Source organism: Anomaloglossus baeobatrachus, chromosome 1 (assembly GCF_048569485.1).
Source record: "Anomaloglossus baeobatrachus isolate aAnoBae1 chromosome 1, aAnoBae1.hap1, whole genome shotgun sequence".
In the NCBI taxonomy this organism is placed as follows: Eukaryota; Metazoa; Chordata; class Amphibia; order Anura; family Aromobatidae; genus Anomaloglossus; species Anomaloglossus baeobatrachus.
Genome location: NC_134353.1, coordinates 284,867,986 through 284,889,433, shown reverse-complemented (window position 1 = coordinate 284,889,433; position 21,448 = coordinate 284,867,986). Strand labels below are relative to the sequence as shown.

The following is a 21,448-nucleotide window of genomic DNA, read 5'->3' as shown; positions in this document are numbered from 1 at the left end:
GAAATATCAACATAAAGTGCTAAGGATCTTTAAGATTTTGTGTATCTTGAGGTTTATTTTATGAGATTTTCCACCTCCCTCTTCTTACTGATAGTGCAGCAGAGAACAACATGATTGTGACAGACAGGATTGAGGATCCAGAGGGTTCTCATTGGCTTTGTCCTTGGACTAATCTGGTTTGTGGAAATGTCTGAATTGTGACAGAGGGACATAATGAAAATTAAAAAAAAACAAAACATGATTGTAATGTAACAGAAACCTGTCAGAAGTGGGATTCGAACCCACGCCTCGAGTAGAGACTGCGACCTGAACGCAGCACCTTGGACCACTCAACCATCCTGACAAGCACAACTGTGGAAAATTCACACTTTCTAAAAACAAACACATTTTTTGTTTGGCCCCAAAAAAAGGCAAATTTTGAACTGAAAATTTATTAACGCCTTTGAGTTTGCCTTGCAATTCTGTAGCTTTAACTTTGTAGGTTGCTGAAATAGCTCAGTTGGGAGAGCGTTAGACTGAAGATCTAAAGGGCCCTGGTCAGATCCCGGGTTTCAGCACGCTGTTTTTAAGTATGAGTGATTTGAGATAAAGTTCTTTCTCCATATGCATTTAGCAAGATTTTCATTCTTTGTGAAGTGCAGATACACCTGAAAAAAACAGTTTTAAGTATCTCTTTTCAGAACAGTCACTAATGCGAGAAGAAAATGAAAGTAGTTATACTGAAAAATTAAGTTGAAGTCGAAGTAGTATGGAGGAAATCGGAGAAAAAATCTGAGAAATATCAACATAAAGTGCTAAGGATCTTTAAGATTTTGTGTATCTTGAGGTTTATTTTATGAGATTTTCCACCTCCCTCTTCTTACTGATAGTGCAGCAGAGAACAATATGATTGTGACAGACAGGATTGAGGATCCAGAGGGTTCTCATTGGCTTTGTCCTTGGACTAATCTGGTTTGTGGAAATGTCTGAATTGTGACAGAGGGACATAGTGAAAATGAAAAAAAAACAAAACATGATTGTAATGTAACAGAAACCTGTCAGAAGTGGGATTCGAACCCACGCCTCAAGTAGAGACTGCGACCTGAACGAAGCGCCTTGGACCGCTCGGCCATCCTGACAAGCACAACTGTGGAAAATTCACACTTTCTAAAAACAAACACATTTTTTGTTTGGCCCCAAAAAAAGGCAAATTTTGAACTGAAAATTTATTAACGCCTTTGAGTTTGCCTTGCAATGCTGTAGCTTTAACTTTGTAGGTTGCTGAAATAGCTCAGTTGGGAGAGCGTTAGACTGAAGATCTAAAGGTCCCTGGTCCGATCCCGGGTTTCAGCACGCTGTTTTTAAGTATGAGTGATTTGAGATAAATTTCTTTCTCCATATGCATTTAGCAAGATTTTCATTCTTTGTGAAGTGCAGATATACCTGAAAAAAACAGTTTTAAGTATCTCTTTTCAGAACAGTCACTAATGCGAGAAGAAAATGAAAGTAGTTATACTGAAAAATTAAGTTGAAGTCGAAGTAGTATGGAGGACATCGTAGAAAAAATCTGAGAAATATCAACATAAAGTGCTAAGGATCTTTAAGATTTTGTGTATCTTGAGGTTTATTTTATGAGATTTTCCACCTCCCTCTTCTTACTGATAGTGCAGCAGAGAACAACATGATTGTGACAGACAGGATTGAGGATCCAGAGGGTTCTCATTGGCTTTGTCCTTGGACTAATCTGGTTTGTGGAAATGTCTGAATTGTGACAGAGGGACATAGTGAAAATTAAAAAAAAACAAAACATGATTGTAATGTAACAGAAACCTGTCAGAAGTGGGATTCGAACCCACGCCTCGAGTAGAGACTGCGACCTGAACGCAGCACCTTGGACCACTCAACCATCCTGACAAGCACAACTGTGGAAAATTCACACTTTCTAAAAACAAACACATTTTTTGTTTGGCCCCAAAAAAAGGCAAATTTTGAACTGAAAATTTATTAACGCCTTTGAGTTTGCCTTGCAATTCTGTAGCTTTAACTTTGTAGGTTGCTGAAATAGCTCAGTTGGGAGAGCGTTAGACTGAAGATCTAAAGGGCCCTGGTCAGATCCCGGGTTTCAGCACGCTGTTTTTAAGTATGAGTGATTTGAGATAAAGTTCTTTCTCCATATGCATTTAGCAAGATTTTCATTCTTTGTGAAGTGCAGATACACCTGAAAAAAACAGTTTTAAGTATCTCTTTTCAGAACAGTCACTAATGCGAGAAGAAAATGAAAGTAGTTATACTGAAAAATTAAGTTGAAGTCGAAGTAGTATGGAGGAAATCGGAGAAAAAATCTGAAAAATATCAACATAAAGTGCTAAGGATCTTTAAGATTTTGTGTATCTTGAGGTTTATTTTATGAGATTTTCCACCTCCCTCTTCTTACTGATAGTGCAGCAGAGAACAACATGATTGTGACAGACAGGATTGAGGATCCAGAGGGTTCTCATTGGCTTTGTCCTTGGACTAATCTGGTTTGTGGAAATGTCTGAATTGTGACAGAGGGACATAGTGAAAATTAAAAAAAAAAAAAACATGATTGTAATGTAACAGAAACCTGTCAGAAGTGGGATTCGAACCCACACCTCGAGTAGAGACTGCGACCTGAACGCAGCACCTTGGACCACTCAACCATCCTGACAAGCACAACTGTGGAAAATTCACACTTTCTAAAAACAAACACATTTTTTGTTTGGCCCCAAAAAAATGCAATTTTTGAACTGAAAATTTATTAACGCCTTTGAGTTTGCCTTGCAATGCTGTAGCTTTAACTTTGTAGGTTGCTGAAATAGCTCAGTTGGGAGAGCGTTAGACTGAAGATCTAAAGGTCCCTGGTCCGATCCCGGGTTTCAGCACGCTGTTTTTAAGTATGAGTGATTTGAGATAAAGTTCTTTCTCCATATGCATTTAGCAAGATTTTCATTCTTTGTGAAGTGCAGATATACCTGAAAAAAACAGTTTTAAGTATCTCTTTTCAGAACAGTCACTAATGCGAGAAGAAAATGAAAGTAGTTATACTGAAAAATTAAGTTGAAGTCGAAGTAGTATGGAGGACATCGTAGAAAAAATCTGAGAAATATCAACATAAAGTGCTAAGGATCTTTAAGATTTTGTGTATCTTGAGGTTTATTTTATGAGATTTTCCACCTCCCTCTTCTTACTGATAGTGCAGCAGAGAACAACATGATTGTGACAGACAGGATTGAGGATCCAGAGGGTTCTCATTGGCTTTGTCCTTGGACTAATCTGGTTTGTGGAAATGTCTGAATTGTGACAGAGGGACATAGTGAAAATTAAAAAAAAACAAAACATGATTGTAATGTAACAGAAACCTGTCAGAAGTGGGATTCGAACCCACGCCTCGAGTAGAGACTGCGACCTGAACGCAGCACCTTGGACCACTCAACCATCCTGACAAGCACAACTGTGGAAAATTCACACTTTCTAAAAACAAACACATTTTTTGTTTGGCCCCAAAAAAATGCAAATTTTGAACTGAAAATGTATTAACGCCTTTGAGTTTTCCTTGCAATGCTGTAGCTTTAACTTTGTAGGTTGCTGAAATAGCTCAGTTGGGAGAGCGTTAGACTGAAGATCTAAAGGTCCCTGGTCCAATCCCGGGTTTCAGCACGCTGTTTTTAAGTATGAGTGATTTGAGATAAAGTTCTTTCTCCATATGCATTTAGCAAGATTTTCATTCTTTGTGAAGTGCAGATATACCTGAAAAAAACAGTTTTAAGTATCTCTTTTCAGAACAGTCACTAATGCGAGAAGAAAATGAAAGTAGTTATACTGAAAAATTAAGTTGAAGTCGAAGTAGTATGGAGGAAATCGGAGAAAAAATCTGAGAAATATCAACATAAAGTGCTAAGGATCTTTAAGATTTTGTGTATCTTGAGGTTTATTTTATGAGATTTTCCACCTCCCTCTTCTTACTGATAGTGCAGCAGAGAACAACATGATTGTGACAGACAGGATTGAGGATCCAGAGGGTTCTCATTGGCTTTGTCCTTGGACTAATCTGGTTTGTGGAAATGTCTGAATTGTGACAGAGGGACATAGTGAAAATGAAAAAAAAACAAAACATGATTGTAATGTAACAGAAACCTGTCAGAAGTGGGATTCAAACCCACGCCTCAAGTAGAGACTGCAACCTGAACGCAGCGCCTTGGATCGCTCGGCCATCCTGACAAGCACAACTGTGGAAAATTCACACTTTCTAAAAACAAACACATTTTTTGTTTGGCCCCAAAAAAATGCAATTTTTGAACTGAAAATGTATTAACGCCTTTGAGTTTGCCTTGCAATGCTGTAGCTTTAACTTTGTAGGGTGCTGAAATAGCTCAGTTGGGAGAGCGTTAGACTGAAGATCTAAAGGTCCCTGGTCCGATCCCGGGTTTCAGCACGCTGTTTTTAAGTATGAGTGATTTGAGATAAAGTTCTTTCTCCATATGCATTTAGCAAGATTTTCATTCTTTGTGAAGTGCAGATATACCTGAAAAAAACAGTTTTAAGTATCTCTTTTCAGAACAGTCACTAATGCGAGAAGAAAATGAAAGTAGTTATACTGAAAAATTAAGTTGAAGTCGAAGTAGTATGGAGGAAATCGGAGAAAAAATCTGAGAAATATCAACATAAAGTGCTAAGGATCTTTAAGATTTTGTGTATCTTGAGGTTTATTTTATGAGATTTTCCACCTCCCTCTTCTTACTGATAGTGCAGCAGAGAACAACATGATTGTGACAGACAGGATTGAGGATCCAGAGGGTTCTCATTGGCTTTGTCCTTGGACTAATCTGGTTTGTGGAAATGTCTGAATTGTGACAGAGGGACATAGTGAAAATTAAAAAAAAACAAAACATGATTGTAATGTAACAGAAACCTGTCAGAAGTGGGATTCGAACCCACGCCTCGAGTAGAGACTGCGACCTGAACGCAGCACCTTGGACCACTCAACCATCCTGACAAGCACAACTGTGGAAAATTCACACTTTCTAAAAACAAACACATTTTTTGTTTGGCCCCAAAAAAATGCAATTTTTGAACTGAAAATGTATTAACGCCTTTGAGTTTGCCTTGCAATGCTGTAGCTTTAACTTTGTAGGTTGCTGAAATAGCTCAGTTGGGAGAGCGTTAGACTGAAGATCTAAAGGTCCCTGGTCCGATCCCGGGTTTCAGCACGCTGTTTTTAAGTATGAGTGATTTGAGATAAAGTTCTTTCTCCATATGCATTTAGCAAGATTTTCATTCTTTGTGAAGTGCAGATATACCTGAAAAAAACAGTTTTAAGTATCTCTTTTCAGAACAGTCACTAATGCGAGAAGAAAATGAAAGTAGTTATACTGAAAAATTAAGTTGAAGTCGAAGTAGTATGGAGGAAATCGGAGAAAAAATCTGCGAAATATCAACATAAAGTGCTAAGGATCTTTAAGATTTTGTGTATCTTGAGGTTTATTTTATGAGATTTTCCACCTCCCTCTTCTTACTGATAGTGCAGCAGAGAACAACATGATTGTGACAGACAGGATTGAGGATCCAGAGGGTTCTCATTGGCTTTGTCCTTGGACTAATCTGGTTTGTGGAAATGTCTGAATTGTGACAGAGGGACATAGTGAAAATTAAAAAAAAACAAAACATGATTGTAATGTAACAGAAACCTGTCAGAAGTGGGATTCGAACCCACGCCTCGAGTAGAGACTGCGACCTGAACGCAGCACCTTGGACCACTCAACCATCCTGACAAGCACAACTGTGGAAAATTCACACTTTCTAAAAACAAACACATTTTTTGTTTGGCCCCAAAAAAAGGCAAATTTTGAACTGAAAATGTATTAACGCCTTTGAGTTTGCCTTGCAATTCTGTAGCTTTAACTTTGTAGGTTGCTGAAATAGCTCAGTTGGGAGAGCGTTAGACTGAAGATCTAAAGGACCCTGGTCAGATCCCGGGTTTCAGCATGCTGTTTTTAAGTATGAGTGATTTGAGATAAAGTTCTTTCTCCATATGCATTTAGCAAGATTTTCATTCTTTGTGAAGTGCAGATACACCTGAAAAAAACAGTTTTAAGTATCTCTTTTCAGAACAGTCACTAATGCGAGAAGAAAATGAAAGTAGTTATACTGAAAAATTAAGTTGAAGTCGAAGTAGTATGGAGGAAATCGGAGAAAAAATCTGAGAAATATCAACATAAAGTGCTAAGGATCTTTAAGATTTTGTGTATCTTGAGGTTTATTTTATGAGATTTTCCACCTCCCTCTTCTTACTGATAGTGCAGCAGAGAACAACATGATTGTGACAGACAGGATTGAGGATCCAGAGGGTTCTCATTGGCTTTGTCCTTGGACTAATCTGGTTTGTGGAAATGTCTGATTTGTGACAGAGGGACATAGTGAAAATGAAAAAAAAACAAAACATGATTGTAATGTAACAGAAACCTGTCAGAAGTGGGATTCGAACCCACGCCTCAAGTAGAGACTGCGACCTGAACGCAGCACCTTGGACCGCTCGGCCATCCTGACAAGCACAACTGTGGAAAATTCACACTTTCTAAAAACAAATACATGTTTTGTTTGGCCCCAAAAAAAGGCAAATTTTGAACTGAAAATTTATTAACGCCTTTGAGTTTGCCTTGCAATGCTGTAGCTTTAACTTTGTAGGTTGCTGAAATAGCTCAGTTGGGAGAGCGTTAGACTGAAGATCTAAAGGTCCCTGGTCCGATCCTGGGTTTCAGCACGCTGTTTTTAAGTATGAGTGATTTGAGATAAAGTTCTTTCTCCATATGCATTTAGCAAGATTTTCATTCTTTGTGAAGTGCAGATATACCTGAAAAAAACAGTTTTAAGTACCTCTTTTCAGAACAGTCACTAATGCGAGAAGAAAATGAAAGTAGTTATACTGAAAAATTAAGTTGAAGTCGAAGTAGTATGGAGGAAATCAGAAAAAAAATCTGAGAAATATCAACATAAAGTTCTAAGGATCTTTAAGATTTTGTGTATCTTGAGGTTTATTTTATGAAATTTTTCACCTCCCTCTTCTTACTGATAGTGCAGCAGAGAACAACATGATTGTGACAGACAGGATTGAGGATCCAGAGGGTTCTCATTGGCTTTGTCCTTGGAATAATCTGGTTTGTGGAAATGTCTGAATTGTGACAGAGGAACATAGTGAAAATGAAAAAAAAACAAAACATGATTGTAATGTAACAGAAACCTGTCAGAAGTGGGATTCGAACCCACGCCTCAAGTAGAGACTGCGACCTGAACACAGCGCCTTGGACCGCTCGGCCATCCTGACAAGCACAACCGTGGAAAATTCACACTTTCTAAAAACAAACACATTTTTTGTTTGGCCCCAAAAAAAGGCAAATTTTGAACTGAAAATTTATTAACGCCTTTGAGTTTGCCTTGCAATGCTGTAGCTTTAACTTTGTAGGTTGCTGAAATAGCTCAGTTGGGAGAGCGTTAGACTGAAGATCTAAAGGTCCCTGGTCTGAACCCAGGTTTCAGCACACTGTTTTTAAGTATGAGTGATTTGAGATAAAGTTCTTTCTCCATATGCATTTAGCAAGATTTTCATTCTTTGTGAAGTGCAGATATACCTGAAAAAACAGTTTTAAGTATCTCTTTTCAGAACAGTCACTAATGCGAGAAGAAAATGAAAGTAGTTATACTGAAAAATTAAGTTGAAGTCGAAGTAGTATGGAGGAAATCGGAGAAAAAATCTGAGAAATATCAACATAAAGTGCTAAGGATCTTTAAGATTTTGTGTATCTTGAGGTTTATTTTATGAGATTTTCCACCTCCCTCTTCTTACTGATAGTGCAGCAGAGAACAACATGATTGTGACAGACAGGATTGAGGATCCAGAGGGTTCTCATTGGCTTTGTCCTTGGACTAATCTGGTTTGTGGAAATGTCTGAATTGTGACAGAGGGACATAGTGAAAATTAAAAAAAAACAAAACATAATTGTAATGTAACAGAAACCTGTCAGAAGTGGGATTCGAACCCACGCTTCAAGTAGAGACTGCGACCTGAACGCAGCGCCTTGGACCGCTCGGCCATCCTGACAAGCACAACTGTGGAAAATTCACACTTTCTAAAAACAAACACATTTTTTGTTTGGCCCCAAAAAAAGGCAAATTTTGAACTGAAAATTTATTAACGCCTTTGAGTTTGCCTTGCAATGCTGTAGCTTTAACTTTGTAGGTTGCTGAAATAGCTCAGTTGGGAGAGCGTTAGACTGAAGATCTAAAGGTCCCTGGTCCGATCCCGGGTTTCAGCACGCTGTTTTTAAGTATGAGTGATTTGAGATAAAGTTCTTTCTCCATATGCATTTAGCAAGATTTTCATTCTTTGTGAAGTGCAGATATACCTGAAAAAAACAGTTTTAAGTACCTCTTTTCAGAACAGTCACTAATGCGAGAAGAAAATGAAAGTAGTTATACTGAAAAATTAAGTTGAAGTCGAAGTAGTATGGAGGAAATCAGAAAAAAAATCTGAGAAATATCAACATAAAGTTCTAAGGATCTTTAAGATTTTGTGTATCTTGAGGTTTATTTTATGAAATTTTTCACCTCCCTCTTCTTACTGATAGTGCAGCAGAGAACAACATGATTGTAACAGACAGGATTGAGGATCCAGAGGGTTCTCATTGGCTTTGTCCTTGGACTAATCTGGTTTGTGGAAATGTCTGAATTGTGACAGAGGGACATAGTGAAAATGAAAAAAAAAAAAACATGATTGTAATGTAACAGAAACCTGTCAGAAGTGGGATTCGAACCCACGCCTCAAGTAGAGACTGCGACCTGAACGCAGCGCCTTGGACCGCTCGGCCATCCTGACAAGCACAACTGTGGAAAATTCACACTTTCTAAAAACAAACACATTTTTTGTTTGGCCCCAAAAAAATGCAAATTTTGAACTGAAAATGTATTAACGCCTTTGAGTTTTCCTTGCAATGCTGTAGCTTTAACTTTGTAGGTTGCTGAAATAGCTCAGTTGGGAGAGCGTTAGACTGAAGATCTAAAGGTCCCTGGTCCAATCCCGGGTTTCAGCACGCTGTTTTTAAGTATGAGTGATTTGAGATAAAGTTCTTTCTCCATATGCATTTAGCAAGATTTTCATTCTTTGTGAAGTGCAGATATACCTGAAAAAAACAGTTTTAAGTATCTCTTTTCAGAACAGTCACTAATGCGAGAAGAAAATGAAAGTAGTTATACTGAAAAATTAAGTTGAAGTCGAAGTAGTATGGAGGAAATCGGAGAAAAAATCTGAGAAATATCAACATAAAGTGCTAAGGATCTTTAAGATTTTGTGTATCTTGAGGTTTATTTTATGAGATTTTCCACCTCCCTCTTCTTACTGATAGTGCAGCAGAGAACAACATGATTGTGACAGACAGGATTGAGGATCCAGAGGGTTCTCATTGGCTTTGTCCTTGGACTAATCTGGTTTGTGGAAATGTCTGAATTGTGACAGAGGGACATAGTGAAAATGAAAAAAAAACAAAACATGATTGTAATGTAACAGAAACCTGTCAGAAGTGGGATTCAAACCCACGCCTCAAGTAGAGACTGCAACCTGAACGCAGCGCCTTGGATCGCTCGGCCATCCTGACAAGCACAACTGTGGAAAATTCACACTTTCTAAAAACAAACACATTTTTTGTTTGGCCCCAAAAAAATGCAATTTTTGAACTGAAAATGTATTAACGCCTTTGAGTTTGCCTTGCAATGCTGTAGCTTTAACTTTGTAGGTTGCTGAAATAGCTCAGTTGGGAGAGCGTTAGACTGAAGATCTAAAGGTCCCTGGTCCGATCCCGGGTTTCAGCACGCTGTTTTTAAGTATGAGTGATTTGAGATAAAGTTCTTTCTCCATATGCATTTAGCAAGATTTTCATTCTTTGTGAAGTGCAGATATACCTGAAAAAAACAGTTTTAAGTATCTCTTTTCAGAACAGTCACTAATGCGAGAAGAAAATGAAAGTAGTTATACTGAAAAATTAAGTTGAAGTCGAAGTAGTATGGAGGAAATCGGAGAAAAAATCTGCGAAATATCAACATAAAGTGCTAAGGATCTTTAAGATTTTGTGTATCTTGAGGTTTATTTTATGAGATTTTCCACCTCCCTCTTCTTACTGATAGTGCAGCAGAGAACAACATGATTGTGACAGACAGGATTGAGGATCCAGAGGGTTCTCATTGGCTTTGTCCTTGGACTAATCTGGTTTGTGGAAATGTCTGAATTGTGACAGAGGGACATAGTGAAAATTAAAAAAAAACAAAACATGATTGTAATGTAACAGAAACCTGTCAGAAGTGGGATTCGAACCCACGCCTCGAGTAGAGACTGCGACCTGAATGCAGCACCTTGGACCACTCAACCATCCTGACAAGCACAACTGTGGAAAATTCACACTTTCTAAAAACAAACACATTTTTTGTTTGGCCCCAAAAAAAGGCAAATTTTGAACTGAAAATGTATTAACGCCTTTGAGTTTGCCTTGCAATTCTGTAGCTTTAACTTTGTAGGTTGCTGAAATAGCTCAGTTGGGAGAGCGTTAGACTGAAGATCTAAAGGGCCCTGGTCAGATCCCGGGTTTCAGCATGCTGTTTTTAAGTATGAGTGATTTGAGATAAAGTTCTTTCTCCATATGCATTTAGCAAGATTTTCATTCTTTGTGAAGTGCAGATACACCTGAAAAAAACAGTTTTAAGTATCTCTTTTCAGAACAGTCACTAATGCGAGAAGAAAATGAAAGTAGTTATACTGAAAAATTAAGTTGAAGTCGAAGTAGTATGGAGGAAATCGGAGAAAAAATCTAAAAAATATCAACATAAAGTGCTAAGGATCTTTAAGATTTTGTGTATCTTGAGGTTTATTTTATGAGATTTTCCACCTCCCTCTTCTTACTGATAGTGCAGCAGAGAACAACATGATTGTGACAGACAGGATTGAGGATCCAGAGGGTTCTCATTGGCTTTGTCCTTGGACTAATCTGGTTTGTGGAAATGTCTGATTTGTGACAGAGGGACATAGTGAAAATGAAAAAAAAACAAAACATGATTGTAATGTAACAGAAACCTGTCAGAAGTGGGATTCGAACCCACGCCTCAAGTAGAGACTGCGACCTGAACGCAGCACCTTGGACCGCTCGGCCATCCTGACAAGCACAACTGTGGAAAATTCACACTTTCTAAAAACAAATACATTTTTTGTTTGGCCCCAAAAAAAGGCAAATTTTGAACTGAAAATTTATTAACGCCTTTGAGTTTGCCTTGCAATGCTGTAGCTTTAACTTTGTAGGTTGCTGAAATAGCTCAGTTGGGAGAGCGTTAGACTGAAGATCTAAAGGTCCCTGGTCCGATCCTGGGTTTCAGCACGCTGTTTTTAAGTATGAGTGATTTGAGATAAAGTTCTTTCTCCATATGCATTTAGCAAGATTTTCATTCTTTGTGAAGTGCAGATATACCTGAAAAAAACAGTTTTAAGTACCTCTTTTCAGAACAGTCACTAATGCGAGAAGAAAATGAAAGTAGTTATACTGAAAAATTAAGTTGAAGTCGAAGTAGTATGGAGGAAATCAGAAAAAAAATCTGAGAAATATCAACATAAAGTTCTAAGGATCTTTAAGATTTTGTGTATCTTGAGGTTTATTTTATGAAATTTTTCACCTCCCTCTTCTTACTGATAGTGCAGCAGAGAACAACATGATTGTGACAGACAGGATTGAGGATCCAGAGGGTTCTCATTGGCTTTGTCCTTGGACTAATCTGGTTTGTGGAAATGTCTGAATTGTGACAGAGGAACATAGTGAAAATTAAAAAAAAACAAAACATGATTGTAATGTAACAGAAACCTGTCAGAAGTGGGATTCGAACCCACGCCTCAAGTAGAGACTGCGACCTGAACGCAGCGCCTTGGACCGCTCGGCCATCCTGACAAGCACAACTGTGGAAAATTCACACTTTCTAAAAACAAACACATTTTTTGTTTGGCCCCAAAAAAAGGCAAATTTTGAACTGAAAATGTATTAACGCCTTTGAGTTTGCCTTGCAATGCTGTAGCTTTAACTTTGTAGGTTGCTGAAATAGCTCAGTTGGGAGAGCGTTAGACTGAAGATCTAAAGGTCCCTGTTCCGATCCCGGGTTTCAGCACGCTGTTTTTAAGTATGAGTGATTTGAGATAAAGTTCTTTCTCCATATGCATTTAGCAAGATTTTCATTCTTTGTGAAGTGCAGATATACCTGAAAAAAACAGTTTTAAATATCTCTTTTCAGAACAGTCACTAATGCGAGAAGAAAATGAAAGTAGTTATACTGAAAAATTAAGTTGAAGTCGAAGTAGTATGGAGGAAATCGGAGAAAAAATCTGAGAAATATCAACATAAAGTGCTAAGGATCTTTAAGATTTTGTGTATCTTGAGGTTTATTTTATGAGATTTTCCACCTCCCTCTTCTTACTGATAGTGCAGCAGAGAACAACATGATTGTGACAGACAGGATTGAGGATCCAGAGGGTTCTCATTGGCTTTGTCCTTGGACTAATCTGGTTTGTGGAAATGTCTGAATTGTGACAGAGGAACATAGTGAAAATGAAAAAAAAACAAAACATGATTGTAATGTAACAGAAACCTGTCAGAAGTGGGATTCGAACCCACGCCTCAAGTAGAGACTGCGACCTGAACGCAGCACCTTGGACCGCTCGGCCATCCTGACAAGCACAACTGTGGAAAATTCACACTTTCTAAAAACAAATACATTTTTTGTTTGGCCCCAAAAAAAGGCAAATTTTGAACTGAAAATTTATTAACGCCTTTGAGTTTGCCTTGCAATGCTGTAGCTTTAACTTTGTAGGTTGCTGAAATAGCTCAGTTGGGAGAGCGTTAGACTGAAGATCTAAAGGTCCCTGGTCCGATCCTGGGTTTCAGCACGCTGTTTTTAAGTATGAGTGATTTGAGATAAAGTTCTTTCTCCATATGCATTTAGCAAGATTTTCATTCTTTGTGAAGTGCAGATATACCTGAAAAAAACAGTTTTAAGTACCTCTTTTCAGAACAGTCACTAATGCGAGAAGAAAATGAAAGTAGTTATACTGAAAAATTAAGTTGAAGTCGAAGTAGTATGGAGGAAATCAGAAAAAAAATCTGAGAAATATCAACATCAAGTTCTAAGGATCTTTAAGATTTTGTGTATCTTGAGGTTTATTTTATGAAATTTTTCACCTCCCTCTTCTTACTGATAGTGCAGCAGAGAACAACATGATTGTGACAGACAGGATTGAGGATCCAGAGGGTTCTCATTGGCTTTGTCCTTGGAATAATCTGGTTTGTGGAAATGTCTGAATTGTGACAGAGGAACATAGTGAAAATGAAAAAAAAACAAAACATGATTGTAATGTAACAGAAACCTGTCAGAAGTGGGATTCGAACCCACGCCTCAAGTAGAGACTGCGACCTGAACACAGCGCCTTGGACCGCTCGGCCATCCTGACAAGCACAACCGTGGAAAATTCACACTTTCTAAAAACAAACACATTTTTTGTTTGGCCCCAAAAAAAGGCAAATTTTGAACTGAAAATTTATTAACGCCTTTGAGTTTGCCTTGCAATGCTGTAGCTTTAACTTTGTAGGTTGCTGAAATAGCTCAGTTGGGAGAGCGTTAGACTGAAGATCTAAAGGTCCCTGGTTCGAACCCAGGTTTCAGCACGCTGTTTTTAAGTATGAGTGATTTGAGATAAAGTTCTTTCTCCATATGCATTTAGCAAGATTTTCATTCTTTGTGAAGTGCAGATATACCTGAAAAAACAGTTTTAAGTATCTCTTTTCAGAACAGTCACTAATGCGAGAAGAAAATGAAAGTAGTTATACTGAAAAATTAAGTTGAAGTCGAAGTAGTATGGAGGAAATCGGAGAAAAAATCTGAGAAATATCAACATAAAGTGCTAAGGATCTTTAAGATTTTGTGTATCTTGAGGTTTATTTTATGAGATTTTCCACCTCCCTCTTCTTACTGATAGTGCAGCAGAGAACAACATGATTGTGACAGACAGGATTGAGGATCCAGAGGGTTCTCATTGGCTTTGTCCTTGGACTAATCTGGTTTGTGGAAATGTCTGAATTGTGACAGAGGAACATAGTGAAAATTAAAAAAAAACAAAACATGATTGTAATGTAACAGAAACCTGTCAGAAGTGGGATTCGAACCCACGCCTCAAGTAGAGACTGCGACCTGAACGCAGCGCCTTGGACCGCTCGGCCATCCTGACAAGCACAACTGTGGAAAATTCACACTTTCTAAAAACAAACACATTTTTTGTTTGGCCCCAAAAAAAGGCAAATTTTGAACTGAAAATGTATTAACGCCTTTGAGTTTGCCTTGCAATGCTGTAGCTTTAACTTTGTAGGTTGCTGAAATAGCTCAGTTGGGAGAGCGTTAGACTGAAGATCTAAAGGTCCCTGTTCCGATCCCGGGTTTCAGCACGCTGTTTTTAAGTATGAGTGATTTGAGATAAAGTTCTTTCTCCATATGCATTTAGCAAGATTTTCATTCTTTGTGAAGTGCAGATATACCTGAAAAAAACAGTTTTAAATATCTCTTTTCAGAACAGTCACTAATGCGAGAAGAAAATGAAAGTAGTTATACTGAAAAATTAAGTTGAAGTCGAAGTAGTATGGAGGAAATCGGAGAAAAAATCTGAGAAATATCAACATAAAGTGCTAAGGATCTTTAAGATTTTGTGTATCTTGAGGTTTATTTTATGAGATTTTCCACCTCCCTCTTCTTACTGATAGTGCAGCAGAGAACAACATGATTGTGACAGACAGGATTGAGGATCCAGAGGGTTCTCATTGGCTTTGTCCTTGGACTAATCTGGTTTGTGGAAATGTCTGAATTGTGACAGAGGAACATAGTGAAAATGAAAAAAAAACAAAACATGATTGTAATGTAACAGAAACCTGTCAGAAGTGGGATTCGAACCCACGCCTCAAGTAGAGACTGCGACCTGAACGCAGCGCCTTGGACCGCTCGGCCATCCTGACAAGCACAACTGTGGAAAATTCACACTTTCTAAAAACAAACACGTTTTTTGTTTGGCCCCAAAAAAAGGCAAATTTTGAACTGAAAATGTATTAACGCCTTTGAGTTTGCCTTGCAATGCTGTAGCTTTAACTTTGTAGGTTGCTGAAATAGCTCAGTTGGGAGAGCGTTAGACTGAAGATCTAAAGGTCCCTGTTCCGATCCCGGGTTTCAGCACGCTGTTTTTAAGTATGAGTGATTTGAGATAAAGTTCTTTCTCCATATGCATTTAGCAAGATTTTCATTCTTTGTGAAGTGCAGATATACCTGAAAAAAACAGTTTTAAATATCTCTTTTCAGAACAGTCACTAATGCGAGAAGAAAATGAAAGTAGTTATACTGAAAAATTAAGTTGAAGTCGAAGTAGTATGGAGGAAATCAGAAAAAAAATCTGAGAAATATCAACATAAAGTGCTAAGGATCTTTAAGATTTTGTGTATCTTGAGGTTTATTTTATGAGATTTTTCACCTCCCTCTTCTTACTGATAGTGCAGCAGAGAACAACATGATTGTGACAGACAGGATTGAGGATCCAGAGGGTTCTCATTGGCTTTGTCCTTGGAATAATCTGGTTTGTGGAAATGTCTGAATTGTGACAGAGGAACATAGTGAAAATGAAAAAAAAACAAAACATGATTGTAATGTAACAGAAACCTGTCAGAAGTGGGATTCGAACCCACGCCTCAAGTAGAGACTGCGACCTGAACACAGCGCCTTGGACCGCTCGGCCATCCTGACAAGCACAACCGTGGAAAATTCACACTTTCTAAAAACAAACACATTTTTTGTTTGGCCCCAAAAAAAGGCAAATTTTGAACTGAAAATTTATTAACGCCTTTGAGTTTGCCTTGCAATGCTGTAGCTTTAACTTTGTAGGTTGCTGAAATAGCTCAGTTGGGAGAGCGTTAGACTGAAGATCTAAAGGTCCCTGGTCCGAACCCAGGTTTCAGCACGCTGTTTTTAAGTATGAGTGATTTGAGATAAAGTTCTTTCTCCATATGCATTTAGCAAGATTTTCATTCTTTGTGAAGTGCAGATATACCTGAAAAAACAGTTTTAAGTATCTCTTTTCAGAACAGTCACTAATGCGAGAAGAAAATGAAAGTAGTTATACTGAAAAATTAAGTTGAAGTCGAAGTAGTATGGAGGAAATCGGAGAAAAAATCTGAGAAATATCAACATAAAGTGCTAAGGATCTTTAAGATTTTGTGTATCTTGAGGTTTATTTTATGAGATTTTCCACCTCCCTCTTCTTACTGATAGTGCAGCAGAGAACAACATGATTGTGACAGACAGGATTGAGGATCCAGAGGGTTCTCATTGGCTTTGTCCTTGGACTAATCTGGTTTGTGGAAATGTCTGAATTGTGACAGAGGAACATAGTGAAAATTAAAAAAAAACAAAACATGATTGTAATGTAACAGAAACCTGTCAGAAGTGGGATTCGAACCCACGCCTCAAGTAGAGACTGCGACCTGAACGCAGCGCCTTGGACCGCTCGGCCATCCTGACAAGCACAACTGTGGAAAATTCACACTTTCTAAAAACAAACACATTTTTTGTTTGGCCCCAAAAAAAGGCAAATTTTGAACTGAAAATGTATTAACGCCTTTGAGTTTGCCTTGCAATGCTGTAGCTTTAACTTTGTAGGTTGCTGAAATAGCTCAGTTGGGAGAGCGTTAGACTGAAGATCTAAAGGTCCCTGTTCCGATCCCGGGTTTCAGCACGCTGTTTTTAAGTATGAGTGATTTGAGATAAAGTTCTTTCTCCATATGCATTTAGCAAGATTTTCATTCTTTGTGAAGTGCAGATATACCTGAAAAAAACAGTTTTAAATATCTCTTTTCAGAACAGTCACTAATGCGAGAAGAAAATGAAAGTAGTTATACTGAAAAATTAAGTTGAAGTCGAAGTAGTATGGAGGAAATCGGAGAAAAAATCTGAGAAATATCAACATAAAGTGCTAAGGATCTTTAAGATTTTGTGTATCTTGAGGTTTATTTTATGAGATTTTCCACCTCCCTCTTCTTACTGATAGTGCAGCAGAGAACAACATGATTGTGACAGACAGGATTGAGGATCCAGAGGGTTCTCATTGGCTTTGTCCTTGGACTAATCTGGTTTGTGGAAATGTCTGAATTGTGACAGAGGAACATAGTGAAAATGAAAAAAAAACAAAACATGATTGTAATGTAACAGAAACCTGTCAGAAGTGGGATTCGAACCCACGCCTCAAGTAGAGACTGCGACCTGAACGCAGCGCCTTGGACCGCTCGGCCATCCTGACAAGCACAACTGTGGAAAATTCACACTTTCTAAAAACAAACACGTTTTTTGTTTGGCCCCAAAAAAAGGCAAATTTTGAACTGAAAATGTATTAACGCCTTTGAGTTTGCCTTGCAATGCTGTAGCTTTAACTTTGTAGGTTGCTGAAATAGCTCAGTTGGGAGAGCGTTAGACTGAAGATCTAAAGGTCCCTGTTCCGATCCCGGGTTTCAGCACGCTGTTTTTAAGTATGAGTGATTTGAGATAAAGTTCTTTCTCCATATGCATTTAGCAAGATTTTCATTCTTTGTGAAGTGCAGATATACCTGAAAAAAACAGTTTTAAATATCTCTTTTCAGAACAGTCACTAATGCGAGAAGAAAATGAAAGTAGTTATACTGAAAAATTAAGTTGAAGTCGAAGTAGTATGGAGGAAATCAGAAAAAAAATCTGAGAAATATCAACATAAAGTGCTAAGGATCTTTAAGATTTTGTGTATCTTGAGGTTTATTTTATGAGATTTTTCACCTCCCTCTTCTTACTGATAGTGCAGCAGAGAACAACATGATTGTGACAGACAGGATTGAGGATCCAGAGGGTTCTCATTGGCTTTGTCCTTGGACTAATCTGGTTTGTGGAAATGTCTGAATTGTGACAGAGGGACATAGTGAAAATGAAAAAAAAACAAAACATGATTGTAATGTAACAGAAACCTGTCAGAAGTGGGATTCAAACCCACGCCTCAAGTAGAAACTGCGACCTGAACGCAGCGCCTTGGACCGCTCGTCCATCCTGACAAGCACAACTGTGGAAAATTCACACTTTCTAAAAACAAACACATTTTTTGTTTGGCCCCAAAAAAAGGCAAATTTTGAACTGAAAATTTATTAACGCCTTTGAGTTTGCCTTGCAATGGTGTAGCTTTAACTTTGTAGGTTGCTGAAATAGCTCATTTGGGAGAGCATTAGACTGAAGATCTAAAGGTCCCTGGTCCGATCCCAGGTTTCAGCACGCTGTTTTTAAGTATGAGTGATTTGAGATAAAGTTCTTTCTCCATATGCATTTAGCAAGATTTTCATTCTTTGTGAAGTGCAGATATACCTGAAAAAAACAGTTTTAAGTATCTCTTTTCAGAACAGTCACTAATGCGAGAAGAAAATGAAAGTAGTTATACTGAAAAATTAAGTTGAAGTCGAAGTAGTATGGAGGAAATCAGAAAAAAAATCTGAGAAATATCAACATAAAGTGCTAAGTGCTAAGGATCTTTAAGATTTTGTGTATCTTGAGGTTTATTTTATGAGATTTTTCACCTCCCTCTTCTTACTGATAGTGCAGCAGAGAACAACATGATTGTGACAGACAGGATTGAGGATCCAGAGGGTTCTCATTGGCTTTGTCCTTGGACTAATCTGGTTTGTGGAAATGTCTGAATTGTGACAGAGGGACATAAGTGTCATATAGTCACCTTGTTCAGCAACCTACAAAGTTAAAGCTACAGCATTGCAAGGCAAACTCAAAGGCGTTAATAAATTTTCAGTTCAAAATTTGCCTTTTTTTGGGGCCAAACAAAAAATGTGTTTGTTTTTAGAAAGTGTGAATTTTCCACAGTTGTGCTTGTCAGGATGGCTGAGCGGTCCAAGGCGCTGCGTTCAGGTCGCATTCTCTACTTGAGGCGTGGGTTCGAATCTCACTTCTGAAAGGTTTCTGTTACATTACAATCATGGGTTTTTTTTTTTCATTTTCACTATGTCCCTCTGTCACAATTCAGACATTTCCACAAACCAGATTAGTCCAAGGACAAAGCCAATGAGAACCCTCTGGATCCTCAATCCTGTCTGTCACAATCATGTTGTTCTCTGCTGCACTATCAGTAAGAAGAGGGAGGTGAAAAATCTCATAAAATAAACCTCAAGATACACAAAATCTTTAAGATCCTTAGCACTTTATGTTGATATTTCTCAGATTTTTTTTCTGATTTCCTCCATACTACTTCGACTTCAACTTAATTTTTCAGTATAACTACTTTCATTTTCTTCTCGCATTAGTGACTGTTCTGAAAAGAGATACTTAAAACTGTTTTTTTCAGGTATATCTGCACTTCACAAAGAATGAAAATCTTGCTAAATGCATATGGAGAAAGAACTTTATCTCAAATCACTCATACTTAAAAACAGCATGCTGAAACCCGGGATCGGACCAGGGACCTTTAGATCTTCAGTCTAACGCTCTCCCAACTGAGCTATTTCAGCAACCTACAAAGTTAAAGCTACAGCATTGAAAGGCAAACTCAAAGGCGTTAATAAATTTTCAGTTCAAAATTTGCCTTTTTTTGGGGCCAAACAAAAAATGTGTTTGTTTTTAGAAAGTGTGAATTTTCCACAGTTGTGCTTTTCAGGATGGCTGAGCGGTCCAAGGCGCTGCGTTCAGGTTGCAGTCTCTACTTGAGGCGTGGGTTCGAATCCCACTTCTGACAGGTTTCTGTTACATTACAATCATGTTTTGGTTTTTTTTCATTTTCACTATGTCCCTTTGTCTCAATTCAGACATTTCCACAAACCAGATTAGTCCAAGGACAAAGCCAATGAGAACCCTCTGGATCCTCAATCCTGTCTGTCACAATCATGTTGATCTCTGCTGCACTATCAGTAAGAAGAGGGAGGTGGAAAATCTCATAAAATAAACCTCAAGACACACAAAATCTTAAAGATCCTTAGCACTTTATGTTGATATTTTTTAGATTTTTTCTCCGATTTACTCCATACTACTTCGACTTCAACTTAATTTTTCAGTATAACTACTTTCATTTTCTTCTCGCATTAGTGACTGTTCTGAAAAGAGATACTTAAAACTGTTTTTTTCAGGTATATCTGCACTTCACAAAGAATGAAAATCTTGCTAAATGCATATGGAGAAAGAACTTTATCTCAAATCACTCATACTTAAAAACAGCGTGCTGAAACCCGGGATCGGACCAGGGACCTTTAGATCTTCAGTCTAATGCTCTCCCAACTGAGCTATTTCAGCAACCTACAAAGTTAAAGCTACAGCATTGCAAGGCAAACTCAAAGGCGTTAATACATTTTCAGTTCAAAATTTGCATTTTATTGGGGCCAAACAAAAAATGTGTTTGTTTTTAGAAAGTGTGAATTTTCCACAGTTGTTCTTGTCAGGATGGCCGAGCGGTCCAAGGCGCTGCGTTCAGGTCGCAGTCTCTACTTGAGGCGTGGGTTTGAATCCCACTTCTGACAGGTTTCTGTTACATTACAATCATGGGGTTTTTGTTTTCATTTTCACTATGTCCCTCTGTCACAATTCAGACATTTCCACAAACCAGATTAGTCCAAGGACAAAGTCAATGAGAACCCTCTGGATCCTCAATCCTGTCTGTCACAATCATGTTGTTCTCTGCTGCACTATCAGTAAGAAGAGGGAGGTGAAAAATCTCATAAAATAAACCTCAAGATACACAAAATCTTAAAGATCCTTAGCACTTTATGTTGATATTTCTCAGATTTTTTTTCTGATTTCCTCCATACTACTTCGACTTCAACTTAATTTTTCAGTATAACTACTTTCATTTTCTTCTCGCATTAATGACTGTTCTGAAAAGAGATACTTAAAACTGTTTTTTTCAGGTATATCTGCACTTCACAAAGAATGAAAATCTTGCTAAATGTATATGGAGAAAGAACTTTATCTCAAATCACTCATACTTAAAAACAGCGTGCTGAAACCCGGGATCGGACTAGGGACCTTTAGATCTTCAGTCTAACGCTCTCCCAACTGAGCTATTTCAGCAACCTACAAAGTTAAAGCTACAGCATTGCAAGGCAAACTCAAAGGCGTTAATAAATTTTCAGTTCAAAATTTGCCTTTTTTTGGGGCCAAACAAAAAATGTGTTTGTTTTTAGAAAGTGTGAATTTTCCACAGTTGTGCTTGTCAGGATGGCTGAGCGGTCCAAGGCGCTGCGTTCAGATTGCAGTCTCTACTTGAGGCGTGGGTTCGAATCCCACTTCTGACAGGTTTCTGTTACATTACAATCATGTTTTATTTTTTTTTCATTTTCACTATGTCCCTCTG

The 21,448-nt window shown here is 38.0% G+C and overlaps 18 non-coding genes across 18 annotated transcripts; 8 read left to right on the top strand and 10 right to left on the bottom strand.

Moving 5' to 3' along the window:
* The first annotated feature begins 1,259 nt into the window (after positions 1-1,259).
* TRNAF-GAA (transfer RNA phenylalanine (anticodon GAA)) lies at positions 1,260-1,332 on the top strand. The gene has a single exon. It is a non-coding gene; the product is annotated as a tRNA-Phe (tRNA).
* A 1,477-nt stretch (positions 1,333-2,809) lies between these two features.
* Positions 2,810-2,882, top strand: TRNAF-GAA (transfer RNA phenylalanine (anticodon GAA)). Its single transcript has one exon. It is a non-coding gene; the product is annotated as a tRNA-Phe (tRNA).
* Positions 2,883-4,359: 1,477 nt separating this feature from the next.
* TRNAF-GAA (transfer RNA phenylalanine (anticodon GAA)) lies at positions 4,360-4,432 on the top strand. The gene has a single exon. It is a non-coding gene; the product is annotated as a tRNA-Phe (tRNA).
* A 702-nt stretch (positions 4,433-5,134) lies between these two features.
* Positions 5,135-5,207, top strand: TRNAF-GAA (transfer RNA phenylalanine (anticodon GAA)). The gene has a single exon. It is a non-coding gene; the product is annotated as a tRNA-Phe (tRNA).
* A 2,028-nt stretch (positions 5,208-7,235) lies between these two features.
* Positions 7,236-7,318, bottom strand: TRNAL-CAG (transfer RNA leucine (anticodon CAG)). The gene has a single exon. It is a non-coding gene; the product is annotated as a tRNA-Leu (tRNA).
* A 915-nt stretch (positions 7,319-8,233) lies between these two features.
* Positions 8,234-8,306, top strand: TRNAF-GAA (transfer RNA phenylalanine (anticodon GAA)). The gene has a single exon. It is a non-coding gene; the product is annotated as a tRNA-Phe (tRNA).
* A 477-nt stretch (positions 8,307-8,783) lies between these two features.
* On the bottom strand, positions 8,784-8,866 carry TRNAL-CAG (transfer RNA leucine (anticodon CAG)). Its single transcript has one exon. It is a non-coding gene; the product is annotated as a tRNA-Leu (tRNA).
* A 916-nt stretch (positions 8,867-9,782) lies between these two features.
* TRNAF-GAA (transfer RNA phenylalanine (anticodon GAA)) lies at positions 9,783-9,855 on the top strand. Its single transcript has one exon. It is a non-coding gene; the product is annotated as a tRNA-Phe (tRNA).
* Positions 9,856-11,883: 2,028 nt separating this feature from the next.
* Positions 11,884-11,966, bottom strand: TRNAL-CAG (transfer RNA leucine (anticodon CAG)). Its single transcript has one exon. It is a non-coding gene; the product is annotated as a tRNA-Leu (tRNA).
* A 1,467-nt stretch (positions 11,967-13,433) lies between these two features.
* On the bottom strand, positions 13,434-13,516 carry TRNAL-CAG (transfer RNA leucine (anticodon CAG)). The gene has a single exon. It is a non-coding gene; the product is annotated as a tRNA-Leu (tRNA).
* A 141-nt stretch (positions 13,517-13,657) lies between these two features.
* TRNAF-GAA (transfer RNA phenylalanine (anticodon GAA)) lies at positions 13,658-13,730 on the top strand. The gene has a single exon. It is a non-coding gene; the product is annotated as a tRNA-Phe (tRNA).
* A 477-nt stretch (positions 13,731-14,207) lies between these two features.
* On the bottom strand, positions 14,208-14,290 carry TRNAL-CAG (transfer RNA leucine (anticodon CAG)). The gene has a single exon. It is a non-coding gene; the product is annotated as a tRNA-Leu (tRNA).
* A 692-nt stretch (positions 14,291-14,982) lies between these two features.
* On the bottom strand, positions 14,983-15,065 carry TRNAL-CAG (transfer RNA leucine (anticodon CAG)). Its single transcript has one exon. It is a non-coding gene; the product is annotated as a tRNA-Leu (tRNA).
* Positions 15,066-15,757: 692 nt separating this feature from the next.
* On the bottom strand, positions 15,758-15,840 carry TRNAL-CAG (transfer RNA leucine (anticodon CAG)). The gene has a single exon. It is a non-coding gene; the product is annotated as a tRNA-Leu (tRNA).
* A 141-nt stretch (positions 15,841-15,981) lies between these two features.
* On the top strand, positions 15,982-16,054 carry TRNAF-GAA (transfer RNA phenylalanine (anticodon GAA)). The gene has a single exon. It is a non-coding gene; the product is annotated as a tRNA-Phe (tRNA).
* Positions 16,055-16,531: 477 nt separating this feature from the next.
* Positions 16,532-16,614, bottom strand: TRNAL-CAG (transfer RNA leucine (anticodon CAG)). The gene has a single exon. It is a non-coding gene; the product is annotated as a tRNA-Leu (tRNA).
* A 692-nt stretch (positions 16,615-17,306) lies between these two features.
* Positions 17,307-17,389, bottom strand: TRNAL-CAG (transfer RNA leucine (anticodon CAG)). The gene has a single exon. It is a non-coding gene; the product is annotated as a tRNA-Leu (tRNA).
* Positions 17,390-19,543: 2,154 nt separating this feature from the next.
* TRNAF-GAA (transfer RNA phenylalanine (anticodon GAA)) lies at positions 19,544-19,616 on the bottom strand. Its single transcript has one exon. It is a non-coding gene; the product is annotated as a tRNA-Phe (tRNA).
* Between the last annotated feature and the right edge of the window lie 1,832 nt (positions 19,617-21,448).